Source organism: Coptis chinensis, chromosome 6 (genome assembly GCF_015680905.1).
Source record: "Coptis chinensis isolate HL-2020 chromosome 6, ASM1568090v1, whole genome shotgun sequence".
NCBI lineage: Eukaryota > Viridiplantae > Streptophyta > Magnoliopsida > Ranunculales > Ranunculaceae > Coptis > Coptis chinensis.
The window spans coordinates 10,952,408-10,959,458 of NC_141461.1; the positions used below are offsets into that span (position 1 = coordinate 10,952,408).

At 37.2% G+C, this 7,051-nt stretch overlaps 1 non-coding gene across 1 annotated transcript; it reads left to right on the plus strand.

Annotated features, from left to right (window-relative positions):
* The first annotated feature begins 2,676 nt into the window (after positions 1-2,676).
* On the plus strand, positions 2,677-2,780 carry LOC147491414 (small nucleolar RNA R71). Its single transcript, XR_015200473.1, has one exon. It is a non-coding gene; the product is annotated as a small nucleolar RNA R71 (small nucleolar RNA).
* Positions 2,781-7,051: the final 4,271 nt, after the last annotated feature.

A 7,051-nucleotide genomic window follows, 5' to 3' on the forward strand; every position in this document is an offset into this window, starting at 1 on the left:
CTCTAGAGGGAGAGCTCGATTACCTGAATGATGAACTTACCAAAATATAAGATTGGAATGGAGTACACCGAAGAATGAAATAAGTATTTTATAGTCATATACTCAAGACTTTATCTAAAACATGTGTATATAATGAACATACAATTTACCATATATCAATAACCAAAATAGTTGTGGATCGTTTCATAAATAATGATCACAGGAAACACACCCAAGCACAATCAAACACTATGATTTCCCAAAACATGGCCTAGCGGGATGAGAGTGAATACTTATGGATCTAGAACTTAACCTAGCATGCAAAGTCTTCTTTTTCCACCAATGAAAGGGTGGCCAAGTGAATGATCGTAAAAAAATGGATGGTTGTGGAAGATGTGGTGGATATAGATGAATTTTAAAAGTAAGGAATTAAAAAAAAGAGAATGTGGTTTTAGCATCAAACTCATTTGTGGCATGGGATATTATCACACATCGGAACATGAAGATATCGGATGACACTTTAGGTAGTAGTTTCTTACTAGGAGAGTTTAGAAAATCATGAAGCACAATAGAAACAAGAGGGTCAAGTGGAAACTCAAGGTTCCTTTGAAAAGGTGGAGGGCAGGGAACATTGATGGAAGGTGAATGAGTGACAAGATAATGTGAGGTATGTGAATGGTACTCAGCTAGAGCTCTCAGGTCTATATTATCCGAAGTTTTTAGATATGCAAGACATTCTTCAATAGGTGGGTTAGAAGAATCACTGGGATAGTGGGTGAAAAATTCTTCTTCTGTCATGGCCTCAATGTTGGAACTTCCGAAGGAAAGAAATTGGTGCATCTGATTATCAGGAAATGTATTGTCGAAATAATCTTGAGCTAAGATTTTAATCATACTAACCTCTCCATCGATAGTCGTATCTGGGAACTGTTGCAACGTTTTAAAAACATTTACCTCAATAGAAAGATAGCCAAAGGACAAGGACATCAAACCATCGTGGCAGTTTATGAGCGCGTTGGCAGTAGCCAAGAAGGGACGCCCTAAAATAATAGGAACAGAGTCGTTAGCGACTTCTGTGTCGAGGATCACGAAGTCGGCTGGGTAATAAAATTTTTTAACCTTAACCAACACGTTTTCAACCACACCCTTAGGATACTTAATAGAACGATCAGCTAATTGCAATGTCATTTTAGTTGGTTGCATCTCTTGTAGACCTATTTGTTTATAGAGATAATAAGGGAGTAAGTTAACACTCGCCCCCAGGTCTAATAGAGTAGTTGTCGTGTGAGTATCCCCTAAGGTGCATTGTACAGTAGGATGACTAGGGTCCTTGTACTTAATGATTCCATTATGTTCAGATAAAGTTGGAGATTCTTCAGTTAAAAAAGCATCTTTAGGAATATTTGTTTTACGCCTAGTAGTGCATAACTCTTTTAGAAACTTAGCATGTTGTGGTAACTTTTTAATAGCTTCGAGAAAAGGTAGGTTTATCATTAGATTTTTAAAAACTTCCCTAATCTCATCAAAATTTGTATCCTTGTTTAACATGGCTAATCTCTGGAGAAACGGTAGTTTCTCTCTATATTTAGCATATGGATCAACAGGATGTTTAACCTTGGCCTTTTGTTTCTTAGGTTGTGGTTTAACTAGTACCTCTACAAGGGTAGGACCTTCAGTTTCTATTTTGGTATCTAGTAAGTTTTCATTTGTTATGACTAATGGTGGTGTAACAACGGGCATAGTTACGGCGTTATCAACCACTTTGCCAGAACGGAGAATGGTGATAACATTTAACTCACCTACATTTCTATTTTCATTACTAGTATTACCGGTTACCTCAAAGGTTGTGTTTGGTGTTTTAGGATTAGATATAGCTTGACTTGGAAACACACCTTTTGGTTGTACTTTCTCTTGGATTAACTACTGTAAGGAATGTTGGATAGACTGTAAAATCTATTGTTGGGTTTGCATGAAGGCATCGAAATGATCCGGTTGTGGATGTGGAGTTGCTACAGGTGGTGTGACAGGAATTATCTCACGTTGATTATTAATAGGTGGGTTGTGATAGTTATTATTAACCAGAACAATACCTCTATTATTATTATAATTATTATTGTTATAATTATTATAATTACCTTGTCCTTGTCGTGGTGGAGCTTGGTTGTAGTTGTTCACTGGCCTAACATTTTGATTATTAAACCCTGGAGGTGTAACTTATTGATTATTTCGCCAACCGAAGTTTGGGTTTTGTCGCCAAGGTGCGTTAGGTTTGTTATTAATGGAACAAACATTGTCCGACTGTGATGGTTGTTGTTCATAGGCGAGAGGACAATAGGAGTCGGGATGCTCAGGACTCAAACATAAATTAAATAGAATAGAGTTGACATTGCTAAACAGAAATAGCTTCTACCTTTTTAGTGAGGGATTCAATTAGAGTTTTAAACTCAGGATTAGATTTAACCTCAAACATACTAGCAGCCTTAACTGTTGAAGAAGAACTAGCGGAGTGGGGGATATCGTCACTACCCCCCCCCCCCCCCCCCCAAGTTATTATTACGCTTTGTTTGATCTTCTAAAAGCCCATAAGCCTCTGAGGCTCCTTTACTGAGGAAACTACCCCCATTAATTATATCAAGAACCTCTTTATGATGGTGTAAAAGCCTCTTGAAAAAGGCACGAACTAACGTGTCTTTCACAAGGTTATGATGTGGACACTCTATAAGAAGATCATTGAAACAATTCCAGGCCTCTAAAAAGGATTCATGAGGATTCTGGTGGAAAAAATGAATCTTGTAAAGTATTTCATCTGTCTTCAGTGGTGGGCAAAACTGTTCCATAAATAATTGAACAAGTTTGACCCATGAGTCCACAGAATTAGGTGCTTGGGCAGTTAACCAAGATGTCGCCTTGTCGACTAGGGTGAAAAGAAACACCCTCAGTTTAATTTGTTCAGCGCCTACCGTAGGATGATAGAATGTGGTAAAAACTTGTTCAATCCTACGCATATGCTGATAAGGCTTCTCATGGTCTAACCCATGAAAAATTGGAAACAAATTAAATATATTCGGGGGGATTTGGAAATTCCCCACTAGGTTCTGCAAAAATAATGCAAGACTTAGGGATATCATTCAGGACTTTGTAAAAGTCAGAGAGAGGAGTCTCTCTTTCTTCAGCCATTGATTCAGGTGTAATGTGTGGTATACTAGATAGGTGTGTGCGTTGACATTCACGATAGATTACGTTAGACATTTTTTCCTTACCTGACCTTAATCTCATGCAAGGCTAAGTCCAATGTTAAAAAAACACGACAATAGTCAAAACAACCCTGATATGCTAGAATAAATCCTCTAACAGGAGAGGCGAGGAGTGGAAGAAGGAGTACCTGAATGTCTCCTTGCTACGCGTTTGAATAGCATCTTGTATACATGATTTCAGTGTATTCAAGAAGATAGCAACACTGAATAACTTGAACAAATGAAAGTTTGAACGAACCTGTGAAATCGGGCTTATTCAGAAGAGGGCGCGGGGCGCGCTTGTAATTAGCCTAAGCAGGGTGCGAGGCACGTTCTTGCCTTGGAAGATGTCCAAGCACTTTGGCGCGGGGCGCGATTCAAATTGGTCTTAAACAGGCGTGGGGCGCGCTCTTGCCTTGGACGATGTGCAGGCACTTTGGAGCGGGTGCGCTTCAAATTGGTCTAAAATGGGCACGGGGAGCGCTCTTGTATTTCTGCGAAAAATATCTGTTTTTGAACCAAACAAACACAGTTAGAACCAAACAAGGGTGGGTGGGTTTAATGGGATTTTGGTAGGATTAATACAACTAAAGGAAATGAAGCTAAACAAAACTAAGACGGCAGCGACACCATTTGATAAATGAAAAACGATAGTTTTACCTACTCTTAACTCGTTATGCTATGAATAAGTAAAACTAAATGATGTTTACGATATATGATCAAAGTTCTACTCTCGTTATCATTCAATATGTGGAGTAGAGAATTCGTTTCACTCCTAGCTCGTTTAGATGTAACATTTCCTAGTTTAATTAATTATAACAAAATAATGAGAGTAACGTAATAAAATTATGCTAAGATAGTGATTTAACTAATTTAGATGTTATGATTTAAGCTACGACAATTCAATATTACGATGTGAATATGGGAAAGAATTAGGGGGATTTGATTCCACCTTGAATTCAACTTAATAAACTAGCATAGATTTGTTGTAATCCTAATATTTATGTTTTCACATAAAGATTGGGTTTTTCTAATCCATAATTATTCATGGCAATCTCTGCCAACTAATAATTAGCATGTGAAGCAATTTAAACCTATTCTCATGGTGAATTAACTACCTTCTAGAGTGGAATAGATTTTATTTCAACTACTTCTGCACTAACACAATCAAGTTTTCATCAAAGCTTCCTCAAACCCCTTTAATAGAGGTTTTAGCTTCGATTCATCAAACAATCATTAATAAATGAATAATAAGAAAACATCTTTGAAGAAATGTAAAATTACTTTATTAGTCAAATGAAAAAGAGTCTAATGATTTGAAACTTTATTAAAAATTAAGTACTGACTAATTAATTAAGTCTAATCTATATTATGAATCTAATCTAGGTTGTCATAAGAGTTTGGCCTTTGTCCTCTTTATATAGAAGAGGCTAGGTCTAAAAATTCATACATGGGCTTTGGAGCCATGTTTTGGGTCATAAAATCGAGCCCAAAACTTGATTACTTCGGTCCAAAAGGGGTTTCTCTATTAGAAATTACTGTAACAGCCTTTTCGTCTACTTTTACTCCTATGATTGGGTCAAGACTTAGACTATTAGAAAGCTCTTTCCGAGCTGGTCGTTTTGACATATGATAGGTCCAATTCCGAGGTCTGAGTCCAAAGATACGGCATTCGGAAGTTCTGCTGACTTTTATGTGCTATTTCTGTCCGCGTTGACTTTGACTTTTCAGCTTTGACCAGGCTTTAAAAAAACTTTTTCTCCTTGAATCTTGGACTTTAATCATAGAACTTCTTAGCAACCAACCTTTGCTCCTTTATCTCGCAAAAGGGACACATTTCTGTACATAATTAATTCCAATGCCTGAAATATATAAAAGCACATAAACATCACTACCTCTTATTTATTAATCACATAATTGATCTAAAAGCAATATTGTTAAGGGGTTAAAACTATAGTTTTGGGCTCTTATCATTTTCGATAACGCTTATATTGTACTTCTGACATAACATGTATACTTATTCAGGAAACCTAAGATACTGTCCTACCATGCTTTAAAGTGCCTCTCTAATCTCCTCTTATACAGGTAAAAAAACTGCCATAAACCAGAATAACGCACTTACCACCATAGCCATAACTTCTCGACGTCGTTGTATGACACTTTCTGGGAAGTTCAGATTTGTAGGTTTCAGCCATGTGTGGAAAAGGTTCAACGTTTACTCCAGTACAATTGTCAATCACGTACTGGGTGGCTTCTACAAGGAAGGTTTCGGGCACTCTAGAAACTTCGGTAACATCTGGGAGCATCACAGTCAGTGAGTTTATTGCCATTTTACATACTTTTTATAGTCACAATAATGCACTTACCCCCATATGTATCTAGTACACGGGACACTTCTCTAAACTGAGTTTGAAGCCTATCATCTCCCACAATGCTAACTACACAACAACTTAGTCTTTGCACAAGTTAGTTTCCTAAATGTGTCAATAGTATACCATAAACTATTTAGTGTCTTGATGGACTTGTTAATTTTCTTAAACGGATTATCCATTTACGGACTTGTTATATAGTGTCATGACACAGCTATATAATGTCGTGAATAGTTTATTTAGTGTCTTTCCCACGACCATGTAATAAGCGTAAATGAACAAGTTGTTCAAAACAGTATATAATTAAGCTGGTACCGACACTAACTAAGCTGTCAATGACATCATGTCTGTTAACGGATAATCTGTTTAAGAGAAGGCCTGGGAGCTTATTAAGATATACTTTAGTGCCAATAACAACCAAAGCTCACTTACCATCAACTTCTTTCGTAACGGGGAAGTGGGATGATTCACCTAAATCAGTGTCCGACACTTGAGATGGTTCGCCCAATTGGGCTTCAGGCAGTTCATATGGTTCGGGAATATCTGCAAAGTGATTTACTCAATCGACATATTAGTTTGGAAATTATCCGTTCAATAAGGCGCAATGAAATTGCAAGCTTACCTTCTTTTAACCTATTATCATGAATAGGTGATGAGCATGATAGTGGGACATCCTCCTCCATCAAATCTTCATTCTCCTTTCTGAAAATCAAGACACTACCTTCTCCATAGGTTTCCATTCTGTGTGCATCCATCATCTCCTTGTAATCTTCCTCCTCATCAATTGTGCAAACGTGTCCAGAGAGTAGGTTGCTAAATTGTAGTGGCTTTATCTTCATTACTTTTTCTAGAAAACCAATGATTCTCCAAAACTTGACTTCATACAACAACACCTAAGTTTCATTGATCCACTTGCGTAAGTCACAACCCCACTTTCAAGAGTTCTGACTTTACCCCCAAACTTACATATGAAAAGCCCTTTCTCGTTTGCTCCCATTTTAGTCACTGCTAAAGCCAATCAAACATGATTTATCTTATTGTTCAACACAGAGATAATGTTTCTCGAAGTCTAGTATAGTGGTGTCTAACTGTTATATAGAGAAGAGTCCCAATAGTAGGTCCGAGTAGAATTGCAAAAATCAACTGAGATGTGTGGAATGACATGGACATAAACCATCTACTTAGGTATATATTGAAATGGTTGTATCCAAACTGAATGTGCCTTCCTACCTAATCTCAATCCCCAATAGCACATGCTACTGTTTGTTACATGCTACTGTTTCTAAAATAGATATTTAGATATTAAAATCCACAGTATTAGTTCACTACCATTGCTGATTGAGTGCAATACTCATGATGAGCACAACATTAGGAGAAATGTTGAGCCCTAGAGTATCATTTGTATAGAACTAAAGCATCAGTGTCTTCGGAGGGTTATATAGAGCTGATGTAAACTTTTAAAGTTAAAAC